General features: G+C 38.0%; 2 long non-coding RNA genes across 2 annotated transcripts; one reads left to right on the forward strand and one right to left on the reverse strand.

Annotated features, from left to right (window-relative positions):
* Positions 1 to 1954: 1954 nt before the first annotated feature.
* On the reverse strand, positions 1955 to 4677 carry LOC149105798 (uncharacterized). Its single transcript, XR_016201395.1, has 2 exons — positions 4463 to 4677; positions 1955 to 4065 (listed from the first exon to the last, which is right to left on the reverse strand). It is a non-coding gene; the product is annotated as an uncharacterized LOC149105798 (long non-coding RNA).
* A 63-nt stretch (positions 4678 to 4740) lies between these two features.
* LOC149105799 (uncharacterized) lies at positions 4741 to 5585 on the forward strand. Its single transcript, XR_016201402.1, has 2 exons — positions 4741 to 4944; positions 5369 to 5585. It is a non-coding gene; the product is annotated as an uncharacterized LOC149105799 (long non-coding RNA).
* The last annotated feature ends 3499 nt before the right edge of the window (positions 5586 to 9084 follow it).

Here is a 9084-nt window from a genome sequence, read left to right on the forward strand (position 1 = left end):
GCAAAACAAAACCGCCCCCCATCCCCCTCCTTAGCTCAAGGTCTGGATTCGCCACGGCGATTCAGTCGTAACAAGAGTCATCGTCTCTAGATCGTAATGAATAACAAGCAAACTAATATTGGCGTTCATGAGACTGAATCACAAGGCATTTTCGATTACTTAATTCATCTTCATTAACTCAAATCTTTTATCTCTGGAACTTTTCCAAATTCTCTCTGTGTTCTCATTTCCTTTTTGTTCTCACTGAATTGGAAAGAGGCGCGAGTGAAAATGATGGGTGAATGTTTCTTTCCACTGAGAAAATAGAGAAACTGTAAACTTATTGGAGAATGTTTCTCAGAAATCGGTGTTAGCCTGTGCAACAGTCGTTTCATGTCCAATCGCGAGAGCAGAACGAAAAGCTTTTCTGCCGAGATTTTGTTTCGTCCCTTACGCGCCCAACCCAGCCACCCCTCCCCCCCACGCCCCCACCCATTGCGTATCTTCCAAGCGTTTTGTTCGCCTCTTGTGATTGGACAGGTAACAACCGCCATGCAGGCTAAACAGCATAAACAAAACCACTTGACCGTTTGTTTTTGTTGTTGATTGTTTATCGTGTTCCTACTGCATTTTCGGTGTCCAGGTTGGAAAATGAACCAAATAACTGGGACCGCTGCGGGATACCTATAGTCCTTAGTGTGCGTACCCCCTCCCCCTAACCCCTCCCCCTAACCTCAAGAGAAATCCCTGATTGTTTTGCTTTTTTGCTTCTTTGCTTCTTTGCTTGTTTGTTTGTTTCATTTTCCTTTTTGGAGGCTAGCGCATTGAATACGTTCTTTTTGTGGATGACATGTAAATCCTATGTAAATGAAACGTTTATTTCAGTAGCCACGAAACAGGAAAGAGTTTGTTGAACTACTCGTTCAGGCAAGTGTTCGTGTATCAAAATGGAATGAGAATTGTTGGCTTTCGTGGAGGGAGGAAATCCAAAAAGAACCCGGGGGTGAAGTATCAGAGAAAAGTATCTTTAGACCCTTGCAGGAACCAAATCAACACCAACCAGATCAATCATAAATCAGTATGTAGAAAGACGAATTAAACAAACGCCTTCCAAACTAAAATGTGGTGTTCCAATTTGATAAAATTCAGAGTAAATACTGAGAACCACTTCAAAAATGGCTACTTTTTCGGTGTAAAATAGAAACCTGTCTCGGAGAAAAGTTATTTTTACGTTGCAGGCTTGGAAGTTTCGTTGGAAATGAGTGCAAAATTGGCCTAAAGTGAAACGTAGAGCTTAGACGGAAATCTATGATTGCCATTTAATTCCAAAGACGATATTTGCAATATACTAAGAATCTTAAACTGGTGTTAAAACTCAGAGGAAAAGTTTCCCTGTTTGCAAGGAATGAAAAAATTCTTCCGAGCAATTTCCTATTCTTTATTTGAACTGAAATGTAATGTTTAAGTCACGCATAAGAAACCAAATGATTTTTTTGAATTTCTTGTCTCGAGAGGTACCTCCATAGAAAACGATTCAAAATTTCTGATCCCCCAAACAACACAAGAGGGGATTCAAAATTTCCGATCCCCCAAAGAACACTAGAAAGGGTTCAGAATTTCTGATCTCCCAAAGAACATTAGAAAAGGTTCAGAATTTCTGATCCCCCAAAGAACACTAGAAAGGGTTCAGAATTTCTGATCCCCCAAAGAACACTAGAAAGGGTTCAGAATTTCTGATCCCCCAAAGAACTCTAGGAAGGGTTCAGAATTTCTGATCCCCCAAAGAACTCTAGAAAGGGTTCAGAATTTCTGATCCCCCAAAGAACACAGGAGAAGATTCAGAATTTCTGATCCCCTGCAAAGCCAGTGTTACATTCAATGTAGCCACATTAAATCATAACACTGAAGACAGGGTTTAGATCTTGCTGCCTGCCTGAACAATGTCTAATAAAAATATTTTTTCTTCATAACAATATTCAATTAGAAATTTTATACAAATATAGCATAATTCTTAACAGATTCCATACACTCAGATTATACTGAGAGAGTGATGAAGAACCATTTTCTTCACAGTAGTCTATTAATATAAGTAACTGTAAACATCACACATTGTATTACAATGATCTATGCACTTCAAAATTACAGTAGCTGTAAGTTTAAAAAAACAATATCAAACAGTACCTAAGAGGATAGGAAAGTTCACAATTGATCAAAACAGTAAGATTACTCAAACTGCACAACTGTAGGCATAAATGCAGACTCCACTTTCTCTGTCAGAATTTGCCCACCTTATGTGAAAGAAAAATTTCTAACAATTTCTGTTTAACATGGAAACAAGGCACCTCACTGTTATAAAACAAAAAGAGCGTTCAGGAACACTACAGTACATTACAGGGATGACAATTAAAGACTGCAATATACATGAACATTTAAATTTGCAGTTGATACATTTAAGTGGGTCAATGTACTCTACATACATGTATACAGTGTCCTCCAAAAACCTGTTGTCATATAGCAGAGGCCATGGACTTTAGCTTTGCCCAACACATTTTTACATCTTCAATCTAACTTTTTGAGTGGGCTACCAGTTCATTCACACTTCAGTTACGCAACCAGTTTAACCATGCTCAAAGGAGAAGAGTGTGGGTAAAATTGTTTTATAAAGACCTGACAGATATGGATGCAAGTATTGTAGCTAATGCTACAAGCAATTCTATTCTTTCTTTTTTAATTTGGCATACTCATCTTGGAGATGTTTCCTGGTAGCTGGCAATAGTTTGCTGTCCTCAGTTAAAGAAGCCCTCCCAAAAACAATCATATCTTATTACTAGTTTATTACTAACTTCATGCTACTTGCAACTATCTCATTCCTGGTTGAGGGATGCAAATCTCTATTCTTTTTTCTTTCCAAGAGGTTTTGTAGATAGAGGATAGCTATCTTTGACATGGCTTAAAGCTAACTAATATCTATCTATCAGATAGTTAGGAAATAGATTGACTAGCTAAAAACTAGCTTCCTGTGTAGATAGTCAACAGATACTTAGATGGCCTATCTATCCACTAACTTGTCTATCCAAAAACCACCACTAATGTAGTAAGCCAAAACCTAGGCTTTCTGAAGACTAGTCCTTACATTGAACAATAAAACACTATCCTATCTAGTAAAAAGATAGCCTATCTGAAAACTACCCATCACTCATATCGCACTGTGATAACCTACCCAAAACCCAGAGATAGTAAAAAGATAGCAGCCAATCTAAAAAATTATCCATCATTCATGTACATGCAGCACTTTAATGTTTACCTAACCAAAAGCTTTCTTAGGCACAGGTGGTGAAACTATAGCTAAAACTCTTCATTATTCATTTTATATGGATCTTTGATAACTGCTCTTCAAATCCTAAACCTAAGTGAAATCTCTGTATTTACATAGGAAAATGTATAAATAACTAATAGTTTTATTTAAACCTGCAACAGTTGTACATTAAAATTTAATACCAAAAACCAGGCACATCCAGATGCAAAAGGAGGACAAAATCTGGCTGGAAATGAGTTTCCATTATGTTGCGATTTATCACAAAACTTAAATTTAACATATATCTTTCTAAAATCCTGTTTGAAACACTTCTTAGCTACTTAAATTGGAGTCTAGTAAATGTTTACATTCTTCAGTAAATTTTCATGAAATGTAAACAGATTTCATGACCGGAAAAGCACAAAATATTCTTGACATGAATTTCAAATTTCAATTACAGTAATTTCTTCATGAAAGTATTTTTTTCAATTAATTTTATCCATGAATCATGGGTTTTTCAAATTATGGCAAGACTTATGTACAAAGGTCTGGAAGTGGTTAAAAGTAATTTTCCGTAACCTAGCTGTGAATTATATCTGCTGTTCTAAATAACCTCTATTTGCATAAAGAAATGCCAAATTATAAAGGACCTTTGCCCAATTAAAGAGAACTTCAACCACCCTAAGGAAAATAACATCAGTCTTTTGCAACTCAAGTAATAAGTGGCAAACAAATGGTCTTGATAATGTAATATGCACATCTAACATAACCTCAAGAGCACCACCATCAACCTGAAAATCAAAAAGGTGAAGGATGTTGCTTTTTGATATCTTGTGTTTTAGGTGTTGTATACTACATATGTATGCCCAGTTGATCCTAGACAAGATATACACTAGATATATAAGAAGTATATGTAAACTACATGAGAGAGCTCACATTTATTGCACTTATTGTACTTTTACAATGAATGATTTTCCCAACACGAAATTGTTCGTATATTGTTGCGTTGAATACAGTTGCTTTCATAACTCCTTTAGGAAATGAACATTTGTATTCACGAAATCAACAAGACTTAACAGTGTGTTAAAGCATCTGCATCTTCTGTAATCTTCCACGATCAATTTAACCGGCCAGAACGTTTCCAGTATTTTAAGAACCGTCACAAATTATGCAAGAAAATCAGTTTACCTTGGAAAGCTGCAGGAACCATAACCTTTCTGTAAACCTGACGAGTGTAAGAGAAACCGCCAGCTGCTGGCAAATAGTTTGATTGCCACACTGTTTTGCCGACGAAACTTCATACTTTTCCACCTTTACTGGGATTTGACTCAACTGGAATAACAACGGACATCTGTAAACAATTTGTGACTGCTTTCCAACGTAGAGCAAGGCTATATGATAACAGAGAGCTTTGTTATCGAAACATTGACCACAACATTGACCACAATCTTTGCCCGCCATTTTGGTGTTTCCGTCCGATCCCATAATCCTTCGGTCAATCTGATAAATGAATACTTTTGACCAGCAGATTCCCTTTCCAAAGGAGTCGGTTATTTGCGCGCAATTTCGAATCCAACATTGTCAATAGCAGCAAGAAGCATGGAATGATTTGTCCAAGTTCAAATGAGTATCTTGGTTGCTTCGGTGAAAGAAAGGCAAGTCGCAGAAAAGTAAGTATATCATAATTGTTGCTCAACATTACAGTTAGCTGCTCAATCTTTGAATCGAAATCAATGTTGTGGCTGAAGAAATTTCGTTGTTTTATTTATTTCGCGATCACTGAAACACAAGAAAAACGTTTGTTCTCCTGATTTTATTAGCACCCGTAACGAAGAAATTATTCACACGCATTTCCTATGTATGAAATGCTTGCATAATAGCTTGTTAGTGTGCTTTTTGAAGAGGTAACTTAAAGTTTACACTGAATTGATTTGAAGCTACAGATCACGCTCGATACACTTCACTACCGCATTGCCTACATACTGCTCACTATTCTTTACAAAAGAATACACTCCCGATCAATTGATTAATGAAAAACAATGTTAATTCTATCGCTATTTATAAGAATATTTAGCTTCAATTGCTTCATTGCAGAGCAGAGGGGGAAAAAAAGGCAAGAATAGCGGCCCTCAATCCGAAACGAACACATTAAAGCAGAAAACGGAGGTGGCGCAGACGGCAGCTGAGTCCTGATTAAAATTCTTGTTATCTTTGATGTGGACTTTAAACAACAGCTCGTAATTCTGGAGCCTAAATTCATATCTTTTTGAATTGAAAATAAAACCTTTCACTGTCCGAAATGAAACTGCAATTTTTGTCTCGATCCTTTGGCGTGGTTTCAAATCGTTATTAATAATGACCTAGCTGTAAATATTTCATTTGTGTACTTTTCTGATGCCCTTTACTCTGTGATCCTTTTGTCTGTTATGTGTTTAAAGTTACTATCCAATCGTTACTTTTTAGCTATCAGACATCTAGTTAATTTCTTGTGAATTATAAATAGACGGCCATTTCTGTCCTGTCACCTAACAAGGGGGATCAGAAATTCTGGATACTTTTAAGAATTATGGGTAGATGACCGTTTTGTTCTGATAAGTTATGCACTGGGGGATCAGAATTTTTGAATCCCTTTAAGTCATGTGGGATCAGAAATGCTGAAATGTTGTAGAATTATAAATCGACAGTTCTTTCTATCATGTTAGCAGATTTGGTGGGGGAGGGTGATCAGAAATTCGCAATACTTTTAGAACCATGAACAGATAGCCGTTTTTGTCCCGTGAGGTGATGGGGATCAGAAATTCTGAATGCATTTAGAATTATAAATAGATGACTGTTTTGCTCTGACGGGTTGTGGACTGGGGATCAGTTTTTTGAAACTATTAAAGTCTTGGGGGATCAGAAATTCTGAATCCTTTTAGAATCAGAGATGGATGACCGTTTTATTCTGATAAGTTGTGGGCCGGGAGATCAGAAAATCTGAATCTCTCAAAAAAGGAAAGCGCGATGGGTGCACGATCTTTTTTACATTAGATTGTACATTTTGGTGAAATTGGATGTATTGTCCCTGGCGGACTCAACTGAACACTTCTTTTTCTCCTTCCAATAAGCCAAAACCTTTCGGAAACACAAACTTTTTCGGCATCAAATACCAGTACCCTTCGGAATTTTTCCAAATTGGAATGCCTCATTTTAGTTTGGAAGGCGTTAACACTTGAACTTCAGACAAACCGTAACAGTGTCTATATGATGTGATACTTGTGTTTATTTGAAATTAAAAAAAACCTTAGTTTGGTCATGGCCAGAAAGTATCAAAAAATGGTACAGCAAACTAGACAAAGTTATTGGTTCAACGGCTTTTGCTATTTGTCTAATAGTTAATTGTTCCAGTTGCATTATTTGGAAATTAAGGTGATGCTGTACAATCTGTATGTCCCTTTATTTTACTTTTTGTTAGACAGCAAGTGAACATGATGTAACATATGTTTTAAGGTCATTTTAACGTAATCTATATTTACACTGTGAAAAAGCTAAAAGCCAGTTATACGTCAAACTAGTGAGTTTTTAAAGCCAGTAAGTGAGCATGATGTAGCATGCGTGTTACGGTCATTTTAAGGCAATCTGTTTTACAACACTGTGATAAAATGAAAGACAGGTATGAAATCAAACTAGTGAGTTTTCAAAATCACCTTGTAAGTAAGTGCAATTAAATAAAGAATAAATAAAGAATTAAATAAAGAAACAGCTCTAGTTTTTGTAAGTGTCTTCTCAAGTATGGTCTTACAAAAACTTGATTGCTGACTCCTTCAACAGGTTTTTTACGTCTTCTGTGACGCGGTTAATTGCTGGAGTCTGTGCGGTCTTACTGTGGTACCATTGAATCAGTTCCTACTCACCACTACCCTGATTTCAAGTTTGCTGAAGAATCTGAGGCTCATGTGGGATCTAAGCTGCGGGAATCAAAACCTGGTAAAGCAGTTGGCCTTAATAATATTCCAGCCCGCCTTCTGGTTGATTCCGCGGACATTGTGGCCAAACCCTGACTGCAATTACTAACATCTCTTTGCAGTCAGGGGTAGTTACCTTAGAATGGAAAGTCGCGCGCGTCATCCCTTTGTTCAAAAAAGGCAAAGCTAATGATATGGACAACTATCGTCCTATCTCTATTTTGCCCGCAGTTTCTAAGGTGTTAAAAAGAGCTGTACACCATCAATTGTACGCTTATCTTCAGTGCCGCAAAGTTCGTAGCCCGTATCAATGTGCGTGGTTTCCGGAAGTGCCACGCCCCGGAGTGGGCAGCTATGTGTTTCGCGGATACAATCTGAAGGAACATCGACTAACAATCGCGGACAAAACCTGTTGAGTCAAAGAGATATCAAAGCCGCTCTCCTCAAACTGCGATGCGAAAACGACACCCTCAACCCAGAAATGCCCCCTCTCACCCACCCTTCTCAATGTCGCCGTTTCTTTTTTGGCAAACATCTTTTGCGACGAACCATTCACGTAGAAAGCAACATTGAAAGAGGGGAAGGGCGAGGAAAAGTGCGTGATAAGAGTGCGAATGTCTCATAAGTGTACATATGACTCGGTTGTCTCAACAGTTTTGTCCGCGATTGAAGGTCGGTTGACTGGTGCGGTTTTTATTGACTTGCGGAAAGCATTTGATAACGTCAACCATGAAGTGTTACTAAACAAACTGCGGGGTCTTGGAGTGATGGATGGTGAACATGAGTGCTTTAGAACCGCACCCAATTGTAGAATTTCAGGGTGTGTCTAGTGCTGCTGAACCTGTATCTGTTGGAGTCCTACAGGGGTCAATTTTAGGGCCGCTGTTATTTATCCTCCACCTGAACGATCTTCCCAGTGCGGCGGTGGAGTGCAGTATTCTCATGTATGCTGACAATACCGTAGTATTTTTCTCAGCACCTGAACTATCTGCTATCCAGGCTACCCTAGTGAAGGAACTGCAAGCCATTGAATGTTGGCCTCATTTATTAACATAACTAAGACTGAGGCAATGCTGTTTGGGACTCCGCAGAATTGCTAAGATAAATCAGTTCTCGGTCACTATCAATGGGTCTGCCATAAAACGCGTTACTGAGTTTAAATATTTGGGTGTTATCTTTGATGAACACCTCAGCTGGAATAAACATGATTGTTTCTAAGGCTGGTAGGCGGGTCGGTATGCTTATCCGTGCACGCCGCTATATCACTTTACATAGTGCTAATGCCATTTATATTTCAATGATTAGACCGATATTAGAGTATTGTGCTGGGACCTGGGCGTGTTGCGGGTAAGTAAGCAACGGAAATTAAGAGGCTCTGCAGAGTTGGAAGAATAGTAATAAAGACATCTAGTAGTGACACTGCTAAGGAAGCTTTAAAATGGCCAAGTCTTAGGACCAGGCGCGACGAACATATCCTTACGCTTGTGAGAAAACACATAGATGGTCAGTGTCCCTAATATTTTAATAACTATTTTGCTTTTGTAATGAGTACATTTGCACTCGCTCAACCCGGCCGAGCAATCTTTTACATCTGCCTGCAATAAGATCGGAAACAGCCAGGAGATCTCTTTATTATCATGGAAGTACGGTTTTTAATAAATACTGTAAATGTACATAAATTTGAAGATATTACTATGGTAATTATGGGGTTTTGATATTTGTTGTAATATAGTTTCCTATATTTGTCTTTATTTTGGCATATATCGTATTATTGTGTAATCCATGTTAGGTAATAGCTTCAGGGCTCCTGTTGATAGCGGAGATGCTTTGTAAGCTCCCTGAAGGGACTACCCTGAAATTTTTACC

The sequence above is a fragment of the Orbicella faveolata genome, unplaced genomic scaffold (genome assembly GCF_042242905.1).
Source record: "Orbicella faveolata isolate gen_17 unplaced genomic scaffold, um_ofav_v1 contig_34, whole genome shotgun sequence".
Taxonomy (NCBI): domain Eukaryota; kingdom Metazoa; phylum Cnidaria; class Anthozoa; order Scleractinia; family Merulinidae; genus Orbicella; species Orbicella faveolata.